The sequence below is a fragment of the Amblyomma mixtum genome, chromosome 8 (assembly GCF_055824585.1).
Source record: "Amblyomma mixtum isolate Tamu chromosome 8, ASM5582458v1, whole genome shotgun sequence".
NCBI classification, from domain to species: domain Eukaryota; kingdom Metazoa; phylum Arthropoda; class Arachnida; order Ixodida; family Ixodidae; genus Amblyomma; species Amblyomma mixtum.
Window position 1 is genome coordinate 34,382,742 of NC_143019.1, and position 26,156 is coordinate 34,408,897.

The 26,156-nt window shown below is 47.1% G+C and overlaps 1 pseudogene; it reads right to left on the minus strand.

Moving 5' to 3' along the window:
* Positions 1-4,196: 4,196 nt before the first annotated feature.
* On the minus strand, positions 4,197-20,777 carry LOC149332007 (endothelin-converting enzyme 1-like; annotated as a pseudogene).
* Positions 20,778-26,156: the final 5,379 nt, after the last annotated feature.

The following is a 26,156-nucleotide window of genomic DNA, read 5'->3' on the forward strand; positions in this document are numbered from 1 at the left end:
CGAAAAATCCGAGATGTCGTTACCTTTGTATAAAAGAAAAATAAAATTTCTTCTCAAGGTGCTTGGAATTTATCCCTGGACTTTCAGACAGCGGGACGAACACGGATTTCCTAGGTGACAAAACCTCGTTGCTTCTTTCCTCGCAAAGGTGAACCTATACATGCGTTTCCTTACGACTGTATGCTAACGAGTAGGTCTGTCTAAAAAAAGCAAAAAGAAAAGGAAAGAGAAAGGACAAACAATGCCTTCGCATTCGAAGCACTTAAGTAGTCTTAAATTCTCTCCGTAATTTTTAAAGTTTGTTTTGTGAAATTCCTCGCCTATCGGTCTCCCGGTCTCCTGCTGCGTTAACGTCTACCGGTCGGAAATACTGGGTTTTCTTCAGACAGGTAGAGCGGTCTGGCGAGATCTTGTGGCTTCCTCTTGCACGCAGACTGTGTTTCATGGCTCATGGTCGTATGACGCCGCACCACACCCAAGAAAGTCTCTGGATAAAAACTGGCTGTGCCTTAACTCAGTTATGCCTGGATGTGCGTAGCGAGAGGCACGATTCAACTTGTTGTTTAGCTTGGCTATCTCTGCGGCTACATCTTTATCGTTTAGCTTGGTACGACTCAGTGTTTAGGTTTTGGTGCCACCTATCGTTAAGTTATGGTCACAATAAAGACTAGGCATTTTTAAAGTGTAACGGATTTATTTTCAAAGTCTTCATCTTGTTTCGGAATTGCAAGGACGGCCGGATGGTCGGTGAAGTAGAAAGCAGCCGTCTCAATGGCTCCGACTATCTGCCGACGAATCCCACCGAGCCGCCCCTTCTATATATACGATGCAACACCGGCTCCTCTGTTGTTGCAACGCGGTTTCACCGGCGTCATGCCAGATGGCGAAGCGAGCGGCGCTGCCAACTGCGGCGGTTGCTAGGTAACGGCTCTGCTTGCGGTGTGATCACCGGCCACAGCGAAACAGCGAGAATACGGCCAATGTAGCTCTCGCTATAATATCACCTGACATTAGTAAGGTCCATTTTCTTCAATTTGAATCGTACTACGCTAATCGTCGTTACTGGAGACTTGAGCGTCAATGTAATAAAGCTCTTCGGTATAGCATTGGTTGCAGCCTTGGACGATTTCACACGGGGCATGTGCTTGAGGCGCCGCCTGCAAAAGTCCTGATCGGTGACACCTGCTAGGCTGTGCCCATACGATTCAGAGACGAAACACCCGTTAATAAAACCCACCCGTCAAATAAATATCTACAATCGACGTGCCGCAACAGTGGCGTCAATATTTTTTAATATGTTTATTTTGGTTTGCATAACAAAATTGAGGGAGAGCAGGCAAAAGGTGTATCAGCACCTTACGGACGCCTACCCATCCTATAAAGAGATTGTGTACAAAAGAAATGCAAAAAGCGTCGCATGAAGATATACGATATACAGTATGCAATACAACATACAAGATACACAATACGAAATATGCACAAAAGTGTACAATGAAAAACAGGATATGCATAATAAATATCTCTGGGTAATCAAATGTACGCGATAAAACACGACGTTAGTCTGAGAAAAACAAAATGCACAGAAAGGATGCTTGTATGAATACCAAGCTTCAAAGGGGCAAATGTCCCTTGCGTCAAGATATTACGTTATTATCTCGTTGTTCTGTTATCGCTCGCTTCTAGCTATACCCCCCTCGTTGTGAAACCCCTTCCTCGGAACTTTCATCCCCAGTACCACATCCCTCGCCGCATGGCTCGCGCTAAGGCCCTACACAAGTATTACGGACAAGCCCAGGACGCCATTTGGGTAGACGCCGCGTGCACAACTCATGAAGCTGTAGCTGTTGGCTACAATCCAGCCCTAGCACAGCCCCTCACACACCGCCTTCCCTCGGGCTGTACGCCTGAGGAGGCAGAGGAAACCGCCCTAGAGGAGAGGCCCTACACAAGTATTACGGACAAGCCCAGGACGCCATTTGGGTAGACGCCGCGTGCACAACTCATGAAGCTGTAGCTGTTGGTTACAATCCAGCCCTAACACAGCCCCTCACACACCGCCTTCCCTCGGGCTGTACGCCTGAGGAGGCAGAGGAAACCGCCATCGCCCTAGCCCTTCTACATTCCAATGCAAACTACATCTTTAGCGATTCCAAAACGGCTCTGTTCAACTTCGCGAGAGGCAGGATTCACGCCCCTGCTTGGAAATTGTTGAACACCCCCACCAAAAATTTACCACGCAGGGTAGAGCTCCAGTGGGTGCCGGCTCACTCTGGGAATCCAGGAAACGAGGCGGCCGATAAATTGGCCCGAGGTTTGATTTGCCGGGCTCAGGATGGCCTCGATCCAGGTTTCTCGAGAGAACGGGCGCACACCTTTGCAGAGCTCACGCAAATGCCCCGCTTGGACCGTCGGACTTACCCTCCTCCACACCCCTCCCTTACCCATTCCCAACAGATCCTCTGGAGACGCCTCCAGACCCGCTCTCTCTCATCCCCTCAGCTGCTCTCTCTACTGTGGCACCTCCTCTGCATGCACCCTGTGCGGCGACCCTCACGCCACACTCTCCCACATCCTTTTCGGCTGCCCTGCTGATCCTCCCCCGCAGGGACAGCCCGCGTTATCAAGTTGGGAGGACTGGGAGGTCGTGCTCTCGTCTCCGGACCCGCCATCGCAGCTTGCTGCGGTGCTTCGGGGTACCGACGTCATGGACAAACACTACATGAACGTTCCGACGTAGAGTGGGACCGTGCGGTGGTCCAGGGACCCAAGGGGGGTCTAAACACACTTGCCATAATAAAGTTTTTCTCTCTCTCTCTAGCTATAGCCTTGACATAATATTTTTTTTTTAAATTTAACATGAAGTAATGAGAACGTGGTTCTCCCGCACCGCCCGAACTCCCCAAAAGAGCAGAGATGGAGCAAACGCTCGCCTGAACTTATCACCTATGTCGCTCTTCCAAAGTCATTAATGCTCAGCTCACCATAAGCGCTCGACCAACTATTGTGGACAAGCCTAAAAATTTTATTTCGCGGGTGGAGCTCGCGAAACGTACTCCGACGACACCTAGAATGGCTCGCATTTTGTGTTTGTGGATTCTTGAAATGAGGACCTTGTTTCAAAACATCTAAAGCATGGTCAGGTGTTCTTTTTATGTGGAAGTGTTGTATTTAAGGCATCGGTTAGTGAATGCCGTGTAGGTGGTATTATCGTAGCGTCATGGGCGCCATTAAGGCGTAGAAAACTCAGAATCTGCAGTACAAGCGATAAGGTGGCCGAAAGCCGACTGCACACGAGTGGAGGGCTTTACTTAGTCTTGTCACATGCGCGCGAAAAATGGCGGCCACTGCGGGTGTTATCAGCACACCCTATAGCAACGTCGATTGCTCGCCACTGAGTGGTTTAAAAGCTTTGATGAATTCGCTTCTAAAATCGCACCAGCTGCCTTCAGCTGGGACCATTCAAACTCACACATTTCGATTACGGTGAGAAAAAAAAGAAACAGTACGATCTTTCAGGGCACTGAATATGACAACTTTCTGTAAGCTTACTGAGCCTAATGTTCTTTCAGGAATATAATACGAAATGAAATCTCGAAGGTGAGAGGAGGACCAGTAACAGTATAATGCTAGTTGAAGCATAACGCATTATGTATAATCTTTTTAATTTTCGTTTTGCATAAATCACATTAAATCTTGTGAATGCTGTGTTTACTAATTATACCTAATTTGTCTTAAAAGGTAGCACTACAGTATTTCAAATTTGAAAATATTCCTGACTTACATTCTTTGAAACTTCGCACTTCTTTCGTATCATACTTCAACTTATCTTCACGGAGCCTGTAACGGTGTAGGAGTTGCCTAAGTAGGTAAAGAGTATGGCGGCAAAACATGACGACTAATACACATCAGCAATGTCCGCCCCCAAGTATCAGTTGGCTGGTGTATGGGTGCGGTATTTTTAAGCTGCAAACATAAACTTGACCGAAAAAGGCAGATATTGTTCGTGGCATTCAGCCGCAACTACGAGACTTTCCTTGAGCAATATTGAGACTAATCTGTAACGTGCATAGATATGCTTACAACGTAGGAAATAAACAATAAATTGGTCAACGGCGAAGGTGTCACTAAAACGAACCACCGTACTGCGGAGATCACTCCACCACGAAAAATGTACAACAGTCACAGTAAGGAATAGGGTCCAGGGCATCAGTCGAAGAAGCTACACTTCTTCTCTGGGTTCATTCTGGAGCCTGGGGGGCAACCAAAGGCTTGGGCGAACGGAGCGAAATTCATGACCGCCTTGTTACATTCGCCCGAGAACGCATTTGCGGGCTCCGATTTGGTGCACCAGGGGCTGCAGGCGGCGATAAAGAAGACCTGCTCCTCAGTCAGCTCCTACGAGATGCAGGGGAATGAAGAACTCATTAGCTTAGGTGTCTTCCACTAGGAATCGCAAGCGAATTGGCAACTCTAGACAGCAGAGCAAGGTCAGAATTAAAGGTCACTACATCACTAGTGAAATAATTTCTTGCAGTACGAGCTTTCTGTATAGGAAGTTACTTAGCTTGGAATTTAGTCACACGTTTTTACTATTGGACATGTATTCTGGCTATTTCACTGAGGAGGAACTTCGATTTTCAGCTGTGCAGTTTTTGTTTCAATTTAGGTTTTGAGGGGCTGTATGGTCTCGAATTTATTTCAGGCCTTTGTCTGATGAGCTCCTTAAAGATTATGCCTGGCAGTGAACTTGCCAAACGGAACTCAAATGAGCCAGGGTTGCTTAAAATGCTTATAGTTTTTCGAACCTTCTACTCCACATTGTTATTCTGCAATACATTCGCTGAGCATAGAGAACGCCTGACCTTATGCAACAGCGAACTAAGTCGAAATTAGCGTTAAGTGTGTATGCAGTAATATAAACCAGTTGCACTAGTTTCGCATAGAATAGAATGCCAGTCTTATATAATTCTTTACAATAATTACAGAACTGGAATATAACTTGACTTAGTAGGTATAGGTATAGTATTACACTGAAAGACCCCGTGAAGTTATTCTATGGGTGTTAAAAAGTTAAGGAGAATGTGCCCAAGTTTTTATATTAGTTTGTGCGCAAAGCCCGTTTCTCTGCAATAAAACATTTTGTTCCTTTTTTTGATTACCGATACGGAGATAGAATTGTACTCCAGCCTGCATATTAAAAAGAAAGTGTTTCTAACAAAAATAACTTGCAAAACATAATTTGCCTATACATAGAAAAACAGAGCTTTATTGCTCTCCTAGCAAATCTAAAAATCGATGAAAAAAACATGACAATTTTACTTCCTTCGCTACGAAATGCCAAAGCAATGAGTGATAGCAATCGTGAAAGCTGAGAAAACCACCTTTAAAATTTATGCCCCCGTTGGCTCGTCAATGGCCTCGTTTGGTTTTGCGTTTCGTTAGAGAAATCGGTCATTGCAACCAGCGAGAGTTCTGATGTCAGCTACTTATGGCGACGCTCAGATGGTTGTCCTCCGTCGTGGGATACCTGCGGAATCTTTCATGCGCTGGTAGCACGACACAGCCAATTCGGTCATAATTTCGGCGACCATAGATATCAAAACACGGAATTTTCTGTATTCTCGCTGCATATTTAGCAATAATATTTCATAAAGAGAAAGATGACGACCTGATGCTTCGATAAAAAACTCGGCAGTCGACAGTTTGGAAAACTTAGTCATTTAATTTGCCGGGCGCCCCACCAAGTCTAGCGGCCCGCTAACCTATTTCACCTCACAGGCATATTTGTGAAAAAAAAAATTCCGAGAGCACTGAAGTCTGCTTACGTGGAGGAATGCGAAAACATGCTTTTTACCTTCTTTTTTTATCTTACTCATAGCGTAGATTCTGCAATTCGTAATTTGGCGAACACCAGTTCGCCATTACCGGTTACGACATACTATGACACTTCGACATTTCCGGTTACGACATACTACTAGCTATTTCCGGTTACAAAATACTACATCACTTTAGCATTCCAGTTACGACATAGTACACCACTTCGTAATATGCGATTACGTCACAATTTCAATATGAAAATGGATTTTAAAGCAGAGAAAAAGTAGGTTTCACATTTGGACATGTCGGTGGACACCTCAATCACGCCTTAAGAGAAAAGGCAGTCTCAGAAAGCATGAAACTGAAGGTGCATATGTCATCGTCCGAACCCTAGTCGCAAGCTAACCTCGAACTTGAGTAAACATGTAAGCTATATATATGCAAAGAGAAACACTATGACACATCTCAGAATGCTGTATGACGTACGGTTGCTCGAAATTTCGCTGCAAACGTAGTCGCGGATGCTGCTACCACATTGAGGTCCGCCAGTGATGCCGTCATTAAGCATCTACACCATTATGGGCGGGGGTATCTGTTACAGCCTGCATCTTCGCAATGGCGCGCGTCAGTTGTGTCTGTTCTCATCAATCTGCACGTGGCAGCCGTTGGCGTTCAGCTCCAGCCAGTCGTCAGGCCCGTGCAGTTTCGTTTTCATCCCTCTTTCAGTGGCAACAACACCTTCATAAACTTTGAGCCTGAGTCAATTAAATCTGACTGAGACGTATGAGGTACCACTCCCTGTGGACACATCTTGCGGACGCGGCTTGCGGACAACTTCCGGTGACGGCTTTTTGTTCGCATGATCCATATAATGCTTTTCCATTAACATATATATAGCGTGGGTATATTGGCGCATTGGAGTACCGAGCACTTGCATTAGCAGAATGGAAGACACATATCAAGGTAGCGATGCTAACCGCATCTGAAATTAAGGAAAGCTAAGAAATGCTCTTTTGAGCCGGAGTTACGCTTAGCTAGCCGTTACAAATAACGTTCATTGTAGTTAAATAGAACTACAATGTTCTTCCCGTAAGAAGCGGACCTTCACCGTCCGCACATGCGTTGTTCTGCGTCTCGTTTTCCCGTTTCGCACTGTACTGCTATGGATTCCTGCTGCATGTGGCGTATAGGTGAAATCTAGGCAGTGGTTGGTAGGTGGCTCGGAAGCGATCTGATTAACAAAACTGGATGTTCATATGATACATGCTTACCCTACCTGCCTCTCCAGCGGGTTTTAAATCGCAGCACTGTTTTTACATTCGAATATCATCCAGGTTAATCCCACAACTTTATTTTCCCGGGACGCTTCGCGCGAAGGAAATGAAAAAAGCGTAAAACGGAAACCCCGCTGCTTTAAGTGGGCTTCTGACGTACATAGCATGCAAAGCTGGCTGAAGAAGACAAAAATTTTCCCATGACACGACCCGCATAAAGAGCAGTGTCAGTTCGCGGCTGGGCGGCATTTGCGTTGGGGAGAAACGTCGAAAAGATTCTCGCCTCGTCCTGGCCATACAGCGCAAAAGCCGCAGCAGCGTCGCCGCTGTCTGTTCAGGTACGAACCGGCGAGACGCGGTCTTGCGTGTGGTCCACGTCTTCGCTGAAGGCCGCGTAGGCCACTTCGAGCGCTGGCACTTCGGGGAAGACGCTTTCGTTCTGGGCCAGGCAGCCTTGTAGGCGTTTCTCAAAGGCCGGTACCGAGGCCTCGCTCACCCAAGACGACAGGACGCGGCCCTGAGGGTCCACCTGCGTGGAGGACGAGGGCAAGTTGCCACATCGTAGAACAGACATGAAGGGCGTCTTATGGCCTTTCAGCTGGACTTCGTGAGGTAACCTCAGGAAGAGATACCAAGGCAATAGCCTCACTAGCTCCATTAGGCGAAGTTTTTTCGGCGACAGTTGTTGAGGCTGAGATAGTTCCAAAAAGATGCTAGCCATCGAAGCGGTTAGTGCAATAACGGATTGCTCAACTGATACCAGGGACCGCCGCCTCTCCTCGTAACTTAAATAACCAAAATCACATCCACCAGATTGCTACAACACTGCCGACGGTTATACCTCATTAGTGTTTGCTGTAAAATGTTAGAACTAGCGATTTTCAATAAATTCGGTGTAATATCGCAGAATACAATTTTCACTTTTTTCACAGCACGTATTTCGCAGCGCATTTTTCTGGCAAACGCCATTAGTATGTCACTAACTCATAATTACATAGCATTGCAGATGTAGCGTTTTCGCAGGAATGCACGTTTTTAGAATTCTCCGAGGCGCATGATGAAGCATGTCACAAGCTCGTGCTGAACAGACTAAGACAACTAGCAAGACATGAACGGAGCCTGATCAGTTGTAATTGCGCTAAAATCTTTGCAAAAGGAGGCGCGCTTCATACGTATAATAGTTCCAACGTGCAGTCTTCTAGTTCGAACTAGATAACGTGTTTCCCCGCAAGCTAAGAGAAATAAACGTGGACTGCAACCATCTTTACTGCACTAAATGGCTGCTTACTAGTTCCTATCAGTTAGCTAACTACTTTAAATCATCAATCAACAAGTATATGCTGGTGCCTACGAGTGTTGGGTCCCGTCGTGTCTTAGTTGCAATAATGACGTTCAGCTTGCGCGGAGTAATCAGTGACTATCGTGTACGGAATCACCATATAAGATGCATGGCGAACGTAGACACAGTGCTACTATAGGTCTCAAGGCTCCTTTGGCCTGTTCATATGAGATGGTTTGTTTATTGGTTTATTAGGGTTTTACGTCCCAAAGCGACTCCGGCTATGAGAGACGCCCTAGTGGAGGTCTCCGGAGTAATTTCGACCACCTGGGTATCTTTAACGGGCACTGACATCGCACAGTACACGGGCCTCTATAATTTCGCCTCCTTCGAAATGCGGCCACCACGGCCAGGATCAAACCCGCGTCGTTCGGGCCAGCAGCCGAGCACCCTAACCACTGAGCCACCTCGGCGGGGTAACCAAAAGAATGAGAAATGCTATGATTTATAAGCATAGGATTACCAGTACGAGGATTACCAGTATGTGTTTCTAGAGAAATCTATAAAGCGCAACAGGGTACCGTATTCAGCTGCGTGGGAAGAAAAGACGCGTTTTGTTTGTTAAGCTTTCGTTCCATTGCCAAGAAAAGTTGTCGCGGAGTACAGCAAGCGTCCCACTGCGTCTCACTCAGTGAGACAGTACTAATTAAATAAACCCGAAAATGAAGAAAACAACACAGAGCAGGCTCGTAGCGCTGCGCTAAGAGTAGGAGTTTCGCTTTAGATTTTGGATATTTCGCAGAGTGAAGATTGCCGAACCTAAGCGCTAACTTGCTTCCCTGGGGTCCATATAGAGTGACTCTATACTCGACTATTATTTTTCTGGTCCGTATTACACTTATTGTGAAGAGTCCAGAACGCCGGATAGGTACCCCATAGCAGAGAATTCAAGGGGGTGCGTGAATTGAAGAATCCAGGTCGCTAAGAGTTGGCCAACGGGACAGCCGGCTCTCTTTTACAATCTTCCTGACGGTGTCCTCGTTAGGTATAAATCATCTAGTACGAACAAACTCATTGCCTGTTCTGATTACAAGGCAAGTTACCGACCTTTGAGCACCGACATCTACCACAGTGCAAGAGAACCGTTCTAATGATTACAGCATAAAATAGGCATTGAGCGATTAATTCAGACACAAACTGAAATGTTGTAGAGGGCTGAGGAGCCCGCGGGCAGATAGTTGGTGTGGGGACCGGCTAGGACGCTGAATATGCCATATATCCCGAATAATGGATTGGGGCAGAGCTGTGCCTGTTCCATAATACATGCTCGCCATGACGCATGAAGATGTTAGTCTCATGGCCTTTAATTAATTACCACTTAGATTAGCATGATTGAGCTGCGTCCTTATGAATCAGGCAACCTTACGGAGCCGTTTTAATTGAAGGATACTACCTAACGACTCTTCATACTGTTTCAGAAACGTAGTATTTCTTTAGTCTGCTGTGCAATGATTTGACAATATTCTTATGGCCCTTACTTTGACGCCATCATTGTCCACGGCCTTCGTGACCTCCCTGGCGAAGAAGTAACCAAGGCCGCCGTACAGCATGGCCTTGGTGCCATGTGGATAGTACACCGGTGGCCTCATGGCACCAACGGCGAGTTTTATCGTGTTCAGCATGTAAACGTACTCCGCGTACGGAAGCGACATGCTGCTTGTCAGCCGCTGCTCCTCGAAGTACGCCTCGGAGCCGACGGTTCGCCTTCCTCTCTGGTGGCTGTCGATCCAGAGGCGGATAAAGGACGGCCCGCTTTCAGGGAAGTCCTTGTACGCCTCCTCGACGCCGTCACTAGTGAGGTACTTTTCCGACGGCCAGATGAAGGTCCGAACGCTAAGCAACTTCTCAGCGGCGACCTTCTTCGTCTCTTCGTCCAGCCACTGCGCAGCCTGAGCCTTGTTTGCGGCTGCCTGCATCCGACAAGACTTGTTTACAGCTCACACCAGTCCGAGACAGCGAGATAATGGGGACTTCAAACTGCCGGGTTGGAAGCGCCGTTACCGTAGTAGCGATGAGGTGCGATAGATACGATCATCGAAACCTCTGAGAAGTGGGAGACGGCCGCAACCATTGGTCGCACTGACGCAGGCTAGGGCAGGTTAGTCGAGGTTCGACAAATTTTTCATCGAAAATGGCTTCGATGGAAAATTTTCAGCCAGAAGCTACAGTGAGAAGTTTCAGTCGATCGCAGCCGTTGGCAGGAGTTATACTGGCAAGGCAAGTTCTGCCCAAAGAGGAGACCTGGCCCGCACCCCTAATGTACCACGGCGCCGATACGCCGAAGTGATACGCCGAGCGCTATGATGGCGCTGTAGTGACAAACACCCCTGTTGTGGTGACGATCATTTGAACGCTGCGAGTGGCGCACGAACCATCGATTTTATGTAAGTTGCTTGTTAAATAAGCATCCTGCATCCTGTTTTTGAAACTGATATCCTAGAAAAAAAGTCGTTCACGTCTAGAGAGTTTCATATAATGAACGCCACCCTGCAGAGCCGTCACTTACTACTCCATGAAGTCTTGCCTTACCACTCAGAGCATCACGTAGTTCGCATTATTCTGAGAGTTCGCGGGCACAGTCAAAAGCTGAGTTTTTTTCAAACATCAATCCTAAAACCATTGTAATGCAGACGGCAGAACTCTAACTATGCAGCAACGCCTCTAACTTGTAGGAGAGGATTAAGGTGTTTTTATTAGTGCAGTTTTATCTATAAAGCAATGTATCCTCATTTCTTACTGTATGACTTCTAAAAAGGGATCCGTGGTCTCCAAGTCATTGTCTTTTTACTCAGGCTAACGAAAATCTGTGATGTCAGTAAATAACCTTAAACTACAGCACACATCAGGTGTGTTTCGGGAGCGTCATTTATTGTTCGACGTATTTTCGTACCAGTCACTCGCACCCATCTTCCTTCATTATGTTCTCCTGCAGTCAAACAAAGTCTAAGCAATATTAGTGGCAATGCACGCCCACAACAAGTGTTAAATGCCGAGTGTCGTCTCTAGACAAGTACGCCTGCGGTGACATCCTTCTTCAATAAATATTGTGCCTCTCTTCCAAAAACTCCCCATGTTCTGCGTCTTCATACATGGTGTTTCATTCGGGGTAATTTTCCTTTCCTCAAAGAATTTCAACCGCAAAATTTGCTTTAAAGGGAATTTTTGAGTGCTTTCTGGCAATTTTCAGATTCGAAATTTTTTCTTTTTTCCTAAATAATTGTACAATCCCTAATTTGCATTCAGTATTGCGTTCACAAATCGATATATGTGGCTCTAATTCAGGATAATTTCAATTATGGCATGGAACATCACTATGCGCATACTAGGACTTAAGGTCCAGTTGAAGTGCTACCAGCTGAAGTAACCTTGTAAAACACCGGCACTAAACTGCCGTTTTACCATGATGTTTCTCCCGGAGAAAGAAAGGAATTAACAGCACAAATAACCGACTGTACAACAGCTGCACGGTGTCGTCCCTGAGGTGCTTATGCTGTCGAAACCTCCTGGTAATCGACTTGCTGTTGCCTGTACCCCAGAGCAATACTACGGACATTCCCTAACTTGACCGTGATGCACTGTGACGCCCTATTCTGTATTTGCAGACTAAAGAATATGGACGCAAGGAAAGGAAGGCGGCGCGATATAGCACAGAGTAAAGGACGACGCAACGAAACTTTTGTGCGTCCAGGACATAGTTATTTACGTTCCAAACATTTCGATAAATGAGAAATGTGTTCTGCTCGTTATCGCTTATCAGGTAATGCACTCCGCTCGATTGCGATTTTATCCGTAATTCATTATATCTAAAGGTGCACATTCTATACATTTGCTGGTCCGCATCCATGAAGTAGGAACAAAAATGGCACACCCTGGCCCTGACAACCAATAACTTTGTTAAGCGCTCTGGCGAAGCGGTTACGAATTTTCTACAGTTCATTACCACTAGCACCTCGATACGTCATGGCCCCGAAATAGCAGAGTGCTGAGGGTACAAACGAATTCCTCACTCATTTTTCTGCATGTCTGTTGCTAAGTAAAAAAACAATCACCTGCTGCACTATCTTCAAATAGCTGTCGATGCGCCTCCGCTCCTGGGCAGTAAACTGGGACACGGCAGACAGAGCAACTGCCAGGAGCCTGTAGCTGGCCTCTGTATGGAGGGCGCAGTAGCGGGGCCAAATTATTTTCGCCCTCTCGGAGCTTCCGTGCACGGCAGGGAGAACGTCCCTGGGCCCGGCTACGGCTGCGTAAGTTTGCATGAAGAACCATGTGATATGCTGGAGCACGGGGTAGTCGCCGATGTCACGGATCGTAGTAAGGACGGCGTCAAGCAGCGCAGTATCGCTCAGGGCTAGAAAGTCGTTATGGTTGAAGGGAGGGTCTAAGTGTAGAGCCCGGTTAATGATGCCCTCCATGTACTCGGGCGTGGCGAGACTTGTGTGGTTGGCCAGGTCTACCAGTGGGAAGAATGCAGGTGAATGGGCAGTGCGTGTTGACTCCATGAGGCGCCCTAGAACGGAGCTCTGTGTGCTGTACACACTCATGGCTTCCATGAGTGTCGGCACGCTCCTGTTACTCCAGATAAGCTTAAAAATTGCCACGTAGACTGTGGCGAACTTGTCTCTCGGTATATTGTTAAAAACTCTGGTCCAAAGCGGGATTAGCGGGCTGCCCGTGATGGACAGGCGGTACTGTGGCTCTTGCGTGATGTTTGGAAGAAGCCTGATCGTGAACCAGAGATCCACGTTCCAGTTGAAGGACAGGTCGAAGAGGATCTCAAGGGGAGGCTTGCTTCCAAGGTCCTCCCACCAGACCAGGCCACGGGCGCGCATGAATTCATTGAGGACGTCCACGTGCAGCTCAGATTCCGTCACGCAGCTGTTAAACATGGCGGCGACCTTTCGGCCCGCCAGCAGTACGGAGGTGCCCTTTTCCAGAATGTCTCGGAATGACTGGCGCCAAGAAATGACCATGTGGGAAAGCACCGAGTCGGACAGTGGAGCAAACTTCAATCGCGGCTGCCACTGGCCGCAAACGTACGCGGTGAAGTTGTCGCACGCATGGACGTCCTTGCTCAGCTGCTCGTGCAGGAGCTTTCTGCGACGAATATAGAACACATGCGTACATCTATCACTATGAGAATCATTCTTGGAAAAGTAACATGGTATAGAGGTTTAAGCAATATTTTCCTTCATAGTTTTTAAGCGTATTTGAAAGAGCTATCCAGCTGTTTTGACAACACTAATTTCATTAGGCTTGTCTCCCAGTTTCGAACGAGTTTCTTGTTGTGGTCCTCCCATCCGCGTGACTCAAATGTGCGAATTCGCGCGCGTAAGAATACTCAGAGCCGGTCCGGATCCTAGTATTACCTCCGGCTTCCACCAAACGGCAACTTGGGCACTGGATTTCTCACCGGAGGTTCTCGCCTGGACCGTGATGCAGAATATGCTTCTCCTCGATAAGGAACAATTTGAGTTTTACCCCGCAGCCAAGAATTGTCCCGTTTCGCGGAAGAAAAATGGCGTTGTTGGTGGCAGCGGCGGAAGAAAAATGTCCTGAGATAAGGTTTCGCATCGGCACCTGAGTGTGAGTCTCCTCATTTAGTGACATTTAGAACACACTCCATGCAATGCTGGCCGCGTTAACCGAACCGTGGACGAACGAAGTAGATTTTAGAACACGGAGCGCCATTTCGTTGTCTGCACGCATATCTAGACTAGTAACCAGTGTTTTTTTTTCCATCAGTGTGGAAAAGGAGCGGAAGTAAAGGCTGCCTAATAGCGTGTACCAGTGCACAGCATACTACAACAGTTTGAAAAGTGAAGAGAAAACACTACATGTCATATAGGCATGGAAAAACGTTTTGTACAGTTGCCGCACACATTAAAACATGTCATGCAAGGATTTCAAGAATGCATTCTGGCGTGTCTAATATTTAGTAAAGCTGAGATCTGGGCGAGTTGGTGTGCATTCATACTGGTGAACAGCGCGAAAAGTCGGGACAACAAGCGCTTGTCTTGTCGTTGTCCCGCCTTTTTGCACTGTTCACCAGTGTGAGTGTCTAATATTCCCTGCTGAGATAAGTACGCGACAGTTCCAGTACAGCACTAGCCTGCGTTTCAGTCTCTTTATACAAAAATCTTTCAAATTTTTCTCAAGAACTTAGAACTAAGACACCCTCTTGGTTTCTTTCACGTCGTTTCATGCATTTCAATCAGCGCTACGTCGGCGTGCGCACTCATGTGGCCGACTGCTCCGCCGTTATTTCACCTGAATTCATAGCATCAGTCCGTCTGGCAGTAGGCAACGATTTGACGCGACGCTTTGGGTTTCAGGAAAGAGAGGAAGGAAACCAGCACCATGACCAGCAATATGGCGGCAACCACCACGCCCCACCACTGCGAGTACCGCCGACCACCGCCGGCCAGGAAACTCGCTCGAGGTGACTGCTGCAAAGTAAAGCGTAATAGTGCTTCCATGACCGTGCAGTGGCAATGCAAACTTAATCAACCGTCGCTACGCAGCCAACAACTGACCTTGCTGCTCGAAGTATTAGTACAGGTACGTTACTAACGTTAAAGGTACACCAAGGAGAATCCAATGTTGGTCTGTATCGATGGTTCATTTCATTTCATTTATTGGGGTTTAACGTCCCAAAGCGACTCGGGCTATGAAGGACGCCGTAGTGAAGGGCTCCGGAAATTTCTACCACCTGGGGTTCTTTAACGTGCACTGGCATCGCACAGTACACGGGCCTCTATAATTTCGCCTCCATCGAAATTCGCCCGCCACGGCCGGGATCGAACCCACGTCTTTCGGGCCAGCAGCGATGGTTCATATTCTTCTAAGGACACAGGCATTGTGTGCTCCCGCTAAAAACACAGCTTTTATGAGCTAGAAGACGTAAAAAAATGAGATATATTTGTCGCCACTACCAGCTATATTCTGAAGTGGACTACGGTACGTTAAGAGCCTTTGTCGTGCAGGTCTCTCGGGGGTAGGCCACACACGCATTCAAACTTCTACGGTAATAACGATATCACTAAAAGTCTTGACGGCACAAGTTTGAACCCATCAGCTAAAAAAAAGTTTCCATTTGTAGTAGGCAATTCTCTCTGCACTAAGCGAACAAATATGAGCATAACCAGAGAAGCAATGGGATTGGTTTGGAAAAGAAAAGAAATTGAATATAGTTCCTGAATCCCAGTGTACACCAAGAGGCTTGAAGATGATAGTGGTGATATCCTAAACTGCGTTTCAGCGAAGTCGGGAAAATCGAGCAGCTATAGAGAACGACAGAAGGCATCTACGGGTTCCTATATATTATCGAAAATTTAGAAAAGGAAGGAGGGACTCGAAGACAGCTGTTGGGCTGGATGCACGAAATTTTTTGTTGCACATGGCGCTACGGGAACAGGAGCGCGGGCTGACTGTAGAAAAAACGAGCGGTGAAAGTGATCTGCCGTCCATTCTTAGCTGTCTTCCCTGGTATCCGTTCGGGCTCCCCCGTTTGCAAGAAAAAACTGTCACCAGTTTTGCCGTCTTTCAAATCTATCGAAATAATATCTATCTGCCTCATTTAGCCTCCACCTTTTCCTTTCAGAGGGCACCAACCGAAGCTTCGACCTGTTACGTGAGCATTCTGGTGACTTCGTAAACGAAGTTACAATCAGCACATTACGAAGCAAAAAAAAAAAGAACAACAGGCAAATAATTTTTGTAATAACAATTTTGAAGGCCTTTACTACGAAGGGGCCTCAATTTGCACAGAAACTTGAAAACCTGACACATTCTAAAAATTTTAAACGGGCAAATTCTGAAACAAAGTGCGGGCGGGAATGAATCTTTCACTAGCCAAAGTGAGATCTGCGCTTCGTATCCGGCAAATTATCGCGCACAACTGGGGGATGCACGCGAGCGTTCCACGCGAGCAAACCGATCACAGCGCCGCCTACAAGTGCCACCGATGTCGAGGCGAAAATTGGTAGTCTCGTGTATTATTGCGCTTGAAGGCTCGTTTTTCGCGCTGGGGTGTTCGGCGCTGACTAGTCACATCAGAGAGATCAATTTTTTTCTTTCATTTTCGTATAGTCGCACTAATAACAACGAAAAATACATTTACGATTGCCACAGTTACATGTCGCGCATAAATTCGGCAAATTGGCTCATTTCGGATCAAGCCAGCATGGACGTCCTACGTGCGCGCATGTGTTTCGTCTTCGTTGAAACCATTAGCTCATGCTGCAGTATCGAATTGCAGTAGGGAAGCGGACGCAGAGGCGATGTCACTCAGTTCTGGCAAATGCACATGAATGTGCAGCGATTAGAAGAATAAGAATGGGTTGGAGCATGTATGGCAGGTTCTCTCATCTCAGGCATGACAGCTTGTCAATATCCATCAAGATAAACGTACACAACAGCTGTATCATACCGGTCTTCACCTAAGGGGATGAAACGTGGAGGCTAACAAAGAGGGTTCAGCTTAAGCTAAGGATGACGCAGCGAGCTGTGGAAAGAAAAATGATAGGGGAAACGTTAAGAGACCGGAAACGGGCGAAGTGGGTGAGGGAACAAACTCGGGTTAAGGATATCCTAGTCGAAATCAAGAGGAAGAAATGGGCTTGGGCAGGGCTTGTAATGCGAAGGCAATACATCTGCTAGTCCTTAAGGGTAACGGAGTGGATTTCAAGAGGAGGCAAGCCTGGCAGGGAGTGGCAGAAAGTTAGTTGCGCGGATGAGATCAAGAAGTTTGCGGGGATACGGTGGCCGCAGCTGTATCCTCGAGGCGTACGCTACAGCATCGCGCTTGCTGAATCTCCACTAGCCGAATGTGCACGATCATCTACAGGTCGCTGTTCCCGTTGATCCACAACACGTGCTCTAAGTCCGCAGGTCAAGTTTCATACGCCCGTATGGGAGGCACGTATCACGAGCTACGCGGTCGCCTTGTCTGACAATACCTGGGGTTTGAAATATTCAGTGCTTTCATTCGAGGCGGGCGTCACAGGCCGCAATGGTCCCATTCCATTGTGCGGGGATTGCATCTTAGCCTGCAATATGTGTAATAACTGAACATTTCGATGCCTACGCTAGAGGCTCAACGAGCGTTTTGCACCACTTCGTCTTCTAAAACTCGTGTGACAGTCCATGCGACTTGCTGCTGCTGCAGCTGCGACCGCATGAAGAAAGAAGAGGAAAATGCACAAGGCCTGTTGATTGGCTTGAACTGGGCCCCTGTAACCATCGCGGACTCATAAAGTGCAGTTTCTAGAAAGATTTGTTATAGAAAGATTCAACGCCGCGCGTGGGATCACTCAGGCGCACTCAGATCAGGACCATAGCTGCTTCAGCAGCAAATTGTCCATCCACCCCTATTCCTCCAAGTAGATAAGGTACGGAAAAGCTAGGACTTAGCTATCAACGCCCAGGTGTGCTTGCTCACATCTATGCTCCTAAAGGCCGCCTCCAAGCGATGTGGCGGCCAGCTCTCAAATTCTATTCAGTTTGGTTAGGTTGCAAGAAAGGGTCAATAGCCTTATGCCACCACATATCAACGCGAAAAAATGGCCTGGCTTAGCTTATGGATAAGCTTAGGATGCGAAGCATACCGCCGGCGGAGGCTGCGCGTCCGCAAGCGAGCGCACGAGTTGAGCCCCAGCTTTCACAGCTGTTGTGACGTCATATCACGTGGTGCGCCGATGTAGGTCAAGTGGTAGCTACGCGGCCGCGCGCGGCGCATCAAGGAAGAGCTCGGTTGTGCGGCTAGTATGCTTCGCATAAAGAGAGAGGCAAGCAGGAACGTAGTGCTGATGGCAAATCGTAGTAAAAAGGGCATCGATACGGCAGGCGCACAGAGAACAAGGTGACCATGTGTGAGGCCTGTAGACGTAAGCCTATACGTCAATTGCACAACAACAAAGGAATATGAAATCCTTTGAAAGAGGCTGTATTCGTTGGTCTTTCTGCGTACCCTTCTACAGTGTTCTTTGCCTGTATCTTTTTGTTGTGTTCGTGTGTTTTCGAGACTTTTTTCTGCACTCACCGTTGTGCTGGTGGTGGGCGAGCAACGGCCTTCGAGCAGCGCGTTCATGGCCATCATCGAGTCGTCCTTCCGCCGTGCCGGCGGAGGCCTCGCTTTCTGGGCGGCCGCTAAGATCGACATGGTTGCGCCTGGAGTAGACCCTGTTCCCGCTGCGTCGTGGACAAGTTCCTGCCGCTGGGCCCCGGCATCCGCCTGCGACACCCCGTGGTGTATCGTGAGGAATCGTGTCAAAGGACTCTACCAGTGAACTCTAAGTACACAGCTATAATTGGGTCTCTCCTCAGACCTTCTTCACTGGATTTGCATCGGCTTGCCACTCTACACGCCAAGAGTAGTTTGCGAGTGCGTACTTAAAACATTTCAGTTATGCACCGGCTGTGTAAAATTCACATCACATTTCTGAAACAATGACGTCAAACTCTCGAACAAGGCTAGTTTATCAGGACCTATGATGCGGCCTTGTGTTACCTTCAGTTTTGGTGAGGCCCGACGCCCATTTTACCCTGAGAGAAATTTGTGTCTCGTCGCGAGAGTAGATGTCATCGTGGATTAATTTAGAGGATTAATGGATTCCCTACATGTTTCAAGCCAGACCCAATTGAGACACGTGACTCTGGCGTCCCTACTGAATCACTATTCGCGTCCTGCAATCTTGGACCGTGGTATTTGATGCCGCAATCCACTCAGTGCAATCCTGCCTTTTTGGAGGCAGAAGGGCGGTCTTTCTGAACAAAAACCTATTAATGTGAACACTTACACATTTCGCGCCTCCATTCTTCAACAGGTAACCCCCGTTCGTGCTTTGAACTCGGAAACTTCGCAACGAAATCCCGTCGGCTCGAAAGCACGCAATGGCCCCGCTGCTCATCACACCCTTTACCTAACCATTGAAGCTGGGTGCTAACTCTAGAATTGAACTGGGAGCTAAAGCAAGGTTGCGCCACAGAAAAGCGGGGGAACTTCTTGCCGAGTTAGTTCTATTGGTAACATGATGAGTTCATGTTAAATTCCGGAAAATATGAATACCTAAACAAGTACGAATCGACGGTGCTATTTTCATGTTTTTCAGTGGTGTGCCGACACCTCCATACTCGGTTGCTTAACATTCAAAACGCCTGCGCTCGAAGTACTGGCCTAATTGAGTAGCTAACATTGCTTACGAGGTAGCTTATTTTTTCTACGTGCACTTGAGATGTATACGACGGTGTAATTTGGATCATTAACATTGTCAGCGTTTCCAGGTTGCTTGTGGAAGGAGATCGACTACGGCCACCATGTGGTGCACACATACAGCTGTATGAGACAACGACTTGGGTCGTACACTTTGCGCTAAGGAGTACAGAAGGGTACGGAAATGAGAGGCTCTTTATGGATGTAGACATGAAGGGAGCCAACAGCACTCAAACGAAGGAACGCATACAGGAATTTTTAAAGTGTGTGGGGTTGATTAATGGGACACTAGTACTGAAACCTGCTGATGCCTGAGAGATGATTAATTAGAAAGTAGGACAATGAACAGGTACATTCCCCTAAACATAGTGGCAATGGGATCCGAAATCACGACCTGCATAAGTTGTGCTTGGTGGTCTACCAAACGACCTGCAGCGGTGGCTGTCTAATTTTCTACTTTCGAGGGTTTTATATTCTGTAAAACCTGGCTTTGAGAGCGCTCTTCAACGCCAATTTCATTTTTAGCGGCGGACGTATAATGCCCTGTATTGCAGCAAGTGGCACGTAACCAAGGATTAAGCAGGAATTTAGTTGAAATTTCTGCCGCATAGTTCTTCTCTCAACAGGTCGCAACGCCGTTCAGAAACTTGTCACGAGCCCTGACTTAGGCTTCTTGCTGGTGCATTTGGAATGCACCTAAGCGAAAGCAGGCCCCAATAGAGGGAATGAAAGGTACCGCTTAGAGGTTTTCAAAAAGAGCAGCCAATGTGCGAACCTTAGGTGAATCTCCAGGAGAGCTGTCTGCAGTGACCGGGGTCGTTGACAAGGCGCCTACAACTTCCTGCCGGGAAGGCTCGGCAGTTGGTAAAGCCTGCGCCGATGCTGCAGCAGGCACGGACGCCGCCTTGGGAGGCTGCATCGCCGGCGCAGCCTTGTCCTGTGGCGGCGACGCGTTTCTTGCCTTCCGACGGTGTTTGCCGGCGTTCTTCCGCGGTGTATTCTGCTGAGGCGCTCCCGAAGCCTTGGGAGCCAGGCCGGCTACAGTCGGTACATCCTTACGGACATCCGCAACTTCTACGGGAACGGCCGAGCACGGTGCACCACCCTTTGTCTGCTTGCGGTCTGGGGTTGACATCGAGCTTCAGTTTGTAAACTGGACGTAAGTAATTCGCAAGAAGAGCTAGACTCGTGGCGTTTCCGCAAGGACGATGGCTGCCTCTTCTTCTTCTTCTTCGCTCATGCTCTGCTCAAACAAGCCGCGTGTCCACGTGGAGGCTGATCCCGTGTCTCATCCTGCTTTACTTTTCAATTGTCAGAATGCAGCCTGTTACTACTCCTTTTCCCCTTCTAAACGCTCCTGTTTCCACCAATTCACCACCTGTGTCTTGCTCATGTCCCCGTAGAGGGTATGTGCCATCTTTATTTGAGGGCAACCAACCAACCAACGTTTTTATTTCGCACAATTGCCATGAAGGCATAATTGTGGTTCACTGTATACTGGACTTGGAACCTTAAAGAGAAGTAACCATATAACATTGAAAAGCCACTTGGTAACAGTGAAAGCACGAGCCACTCGATCCACGTAGCACGCCATACCCTAGTTGGCTTTAATGCATATATAGATTTCAAGGCTCGGTGCCTCCATGAACGCATAGAGTCAAATTTTTAGTTGTAAGCTCAACAGTTTTCTCGCCATTACCTCTGTCACTACTAGGTGCTATGAGTGTCATTTGCTTCAGAAGCATGGTAGCACTTTTTCTGACGCCTATTTATTGAATTGCGTCCACCACAAAATAAAAAAATAAAATATATCTTGTAATTGTTTTGTATCAGGAAGCGCACAACTCTTTCGAGTTGTTTTCCAGGCTAATAAGAAGATTATTTTGACTAAAGAAACCTTCTTGAGTGGCTGCTCAGAAAGCATCTCTAGCCGCAGTTACTGTAAAGGCTACTACGCGAGGTTGCAGTGTGCACTGTCTGATATCCTATAAGCTTATGCTGGTGAAATGCGAAAAAACACGGTAAAAGATGCTCTTGAAAAAGTGCTCGCGGTCTGAAGAAGATCGGGCACAGCCCTCGTCAAGGAAAAGTTTTCATGAATGGCTCAACGTGACTGTGGACAGCGAAGAATCCGCTCTGCGTGCCGGGCAACCACATCCCACAAGGCGACAAAAGTCTGCCGTCTCCGGACCTACGACGTCGGGATAGAAGCGCTTCAAGATAATCATGAAGACCCGCCCAATTGCTGTGTTTAATCTTTTCTTGTCCAGCCATCCATGCGAGTAATGACTTACCCCCATCCCAATCTCAACCAGAAGGTTGAGACTGGAAGTACGCCGGCAGATCTCGGGTGCACGCCGCATCATTCTAAAGCACTTCAGCTGGCCTTCGAGCTTTCCACGAAACACATCACGCGGTTCGTGGCCCTTAGGTTACTGCTAAGGAGAGCTTTGATTCGCAGTCGGCTTACTGCACAAGGCACTCTTCACCTGGATATGTGTACTTAAGAGCAGGTCGATATCCTTCTGGAGTGCTCCCAAATAGGCTACCTAGGAATGCAAGCCAGACTATCCCACCCCTGCATGATGAACACACATCTAATCAGAGAGTCGTAACATGTTAGTTATAGGGACCGACACTCTAGCTCACTTGAGACCATGAGCTGTTCTTGCTTGAGGCAACTAATGCGCCGTGTTATGCTTCCAGGAAAGAAATGGGCAGTGAAATCTAAAAAGTCGGTTAGGCTGACATTTGGTCCGAACGCCGAACGCCCTGAAAAAAATCGATCGTGGGTTCAAAAGCATCCGATTTCTGATTTCCCCGAGACGCGCAGCTGTTGCTTCAGATATAATGGTTTGACCATGCGGCTATACATTGCACTAGTGATCAGCGCGGCAAGAAGTGTGGGGCCGCCCTCAATTTCCAAGCTTCTAATGCGATCTTCGTTTCTGTCCGTCCGATGAGTTTCGGTGGCTGCCACTTCCATATCAGGCCCTTACTTTGCAGAAAGTCTTCATTACTGGTCCCAAAACACAACCTAGAGAGGAGTCTGCACCAGAAGGACACCAGTTTCCTTCGTAAAAGTCGAGTGCTCGAGTCTCTTCTACAAAAAGTGTCCATGTTTCTGACGGACCTGATCCCAGCCAGACGTCACTCTCCCCTGCGTGCGAGTTGCTATCAAAAAGATACGAAATTTCGTTGGAAGGGAAATTTCTTTGTAACGAAAATAGCCTTGCGTTTTACACATATCACCCTTTTGTACGGTCAGCGGCTTGCCCTTTTCCCGCCGGTTTTGTTTGCTTTCACGGGAGCCTTAGTATCACCAGAGATACTGTCTCAGCTCCTAACACTTCAAGTGCTTTTGCGTCCGGCTTATCTTGGTCGCTCATTTGCTTGCGCACGCTTTGAGCGCCTCGTACTATAAGAGCTCGCGCCCTTTGTTCTCGTGTGTCCTGACGCATTCGCACAGTTCTAGGTGCTATAACTGCAAGACCTTCCGTCCGATGGCCTGTTCCGACCTTACAGTGGATCACTTACGATTCTGACTGCACGATGTTGTCCACAGCTTTCGTAAGTATCGGATTTTCCTGCGCTCTGGCTGCTAGTTTCCTCCTGTATAAGTTATACCCCAGTTGCCGGAAGCACTGTAATTAATTATCCCGGTTTAATTACGCCGTTGATTCGTGCCGCGGCTGCGCATAAATCAACTTCTGCAAACATTAACTATATGGTACCATTTCTGCTAAACATGGTGAAAATGCATTTTTATGGTTCCATTAACCTAACTCGTAAAGCATTGCGTGAAATATATGTTGCTAGACAGTTTTCTTAGTATTAGTACTCAGTTTTGACTTCGTTGCGGAAATTGTGTGATTACACAAACGGAGTCAATGTGTTGTTTGCCTTCTCATCAGGACCTCACATGTATACAACGCTTTACAGTACTAATTCAGCTTAAGTTAAGGACAACGCAGCGAGCTATGGAAAGAAAAATGATAGGTGTGACGTTAAGAGATCGGAAGCGGGCGGAGTGGGTGAGAGAACAAACGCGCGTTAATGATATCCTAGTTAAAATGAAGAGGAAGAAGTGGGCTTGGGCAGGGCATGTAATGCGAAGGCACGATAACCGCTGGTCCTTAAGGGTAACGGAGTGGATTTCAAGAGAAGGCAAACGTAGCAGGGGGCGGCAGAAAATTAGGTGGGCGGAGAAGATTAAGAAATTTGCAGGAATATAGTGGCCGCGGCTGGCGAAGGACAGGGTTAATTGGAGAGACATGGGAGAGGCCTTTGCCCTGCAGTGGGCGCAGTCAGGCTGATGATGATGATGATGATGATGATGATAGTACTAATTCTATTCGATTGTAGCGCAATTGCTGGTATCGAGATTTTTTTTTATTTAAATTATGTTGATGGATGGAGCGCGTGTATTCTACTGAAATATACTTTTGTACTTGAAGTATTGTAATTGAAGTATTTGTATTTCAAGTATGTATTCTATTGCGAAATTGGCTTCCATTTGAACCATTGCACTGTGCATACAAAGTTGCTGTTGCCAAAATGGCTCCGTGACCTTATCAAGCTATGCTCACAGCTTTTGGTCAGGAAAGCTACTAACATTGTACCAATGTTGAAAATAAATTTCATTAGATTTTATGATGAGTTTTCTACTGCGAAATTTATTTTGACAACGAGGACCTGGCAAAAATGTGACTGCCGCCACCGGAAACTGAACCACTGGCTCCGTCTTCCCAGCTGGAACACGAAGCTCGCTCACTCGCTCTCTCTCTCTCTCTCTCTCTCTCACACACACACACACACACACACACACACACACACACACACACACACACAAAAACACGCACGCACGCACGCACACACACACACACACACACACACACACACACACACACGCACACACACACACACACACACACACGCGCGCGCGCGCGCGCGCCACGCACGCACGCACACGCACACACTGACGAATCCATCGGGGATCGAAATGCTGAATGTCAGGCACGGCATGCAAAAAGGTACGTCGATTGTACAAAGAGTATTGTCTGAAAGATACCATTGTCCGGCGGCTACTCCTACTTTGGACAGAGCGGACGGCGTGTAAATGACCGACTGCAAGAGCATACCAGCAAAGGACGAAAAATACCTGAAACTCTTGCGATTCACTGTCGCGACTGTGACTTCGAGGGCGGTGACCACTATACTCCTGATTTCGAGAGATGCATAGTTATTGACAGCCATCTTTCATAGATCACAAGGGAAGTGCTGGAGGCGCAGCAAATAGATAGGGTACGTAATGACAGTGTAAGCACTCCATCATTCGCAGAAGGAGATTCGGTATCTCTGCCCTAACTGCTTAAAAACATCACTTCAGCTTCTGTTGTAGGTAATATGTTTTTTCTTTCCTCTTTTTTTCTTGCTGTGACGTTTCTATATATTTTCACCAAAGGTTAGAACTCACTTCAGTCGGAAGTTACGGCTTGCATGTCCCATTTAATCGTCTTTGTACAGTTAATATCATTTCCACATGGACCTCCTGGGTTCCACATGGGAACATTTTGGTAGTCTGCCGTTTTGTGGGTCTGCACGTTCATTCGTTTGCTGAAGGAATGCTGATGGCGGAGAAATTTCGCGTCGAAAATGAAATCGTTTGGCTCGCATCCCTGTTAAAATTCGTGACATTCACAATGAACCCAAGAGCGATGCGGGTTCTTGCTATGTTGCCTTCGAGTTGCGACACACTAACAGCCTGAGGCAAGAAAAACGCAACCAGAGCGAAACATTTATTTGAGTGGCGTTTTTTATAGCCCTCCGGTGCCGTTATAGTTACACAGAGAGATCTAAAACAGAGAGCAGATAAAATGATTTCGCTTACAAGAGAGTTCACGCCAGCTGAATAACAATAAAGAGCCAAGTTCACGTGGATAATAGTGGGCATTTTATTATCGGACGCGTACACTGCTTATTCAAGTGAGCACAGCGTACTACGCGGACGCATGGATAGCAGTCTAGTTATTTATTTTATTCTAGGTATTCACAAGCACTCCGAAGATGGAGAGTAGAATTGAGAATAATTGATAAATAAGGCACCCTGTCAATTAATAACTCATAACAAAGTTAACTTTTAGGTCCTATGGTTAGCATTCCGGGTATTGAATGCTCAAGAAAAAGCGACGGACGACCGAAGATGACAAGGATTGTCCGGTCCAATCCCGTCGTCCCTTTATTTCTCCTGACCTTTCAATTTCGGGATAATGAACCCTTCTGGAAGCTCTGGTAAGAGAAGCGAAATGAAAAGGTTCCCCAAAGCTTAAAGAATTAATATATTCGGTGCAATTTATCACATTAATCCCTGTAATCCTACTAATCCGAAGTAATCAGTGTGCTTCACTATTTTATACTATCATAACCAGTATCAAGAGGCCAAATGGTTTATAACCTTAGAAAAGTTACCTTCTTTGACATAGGCCCATTCGTTGTCGATCGTCGACAAGAATAA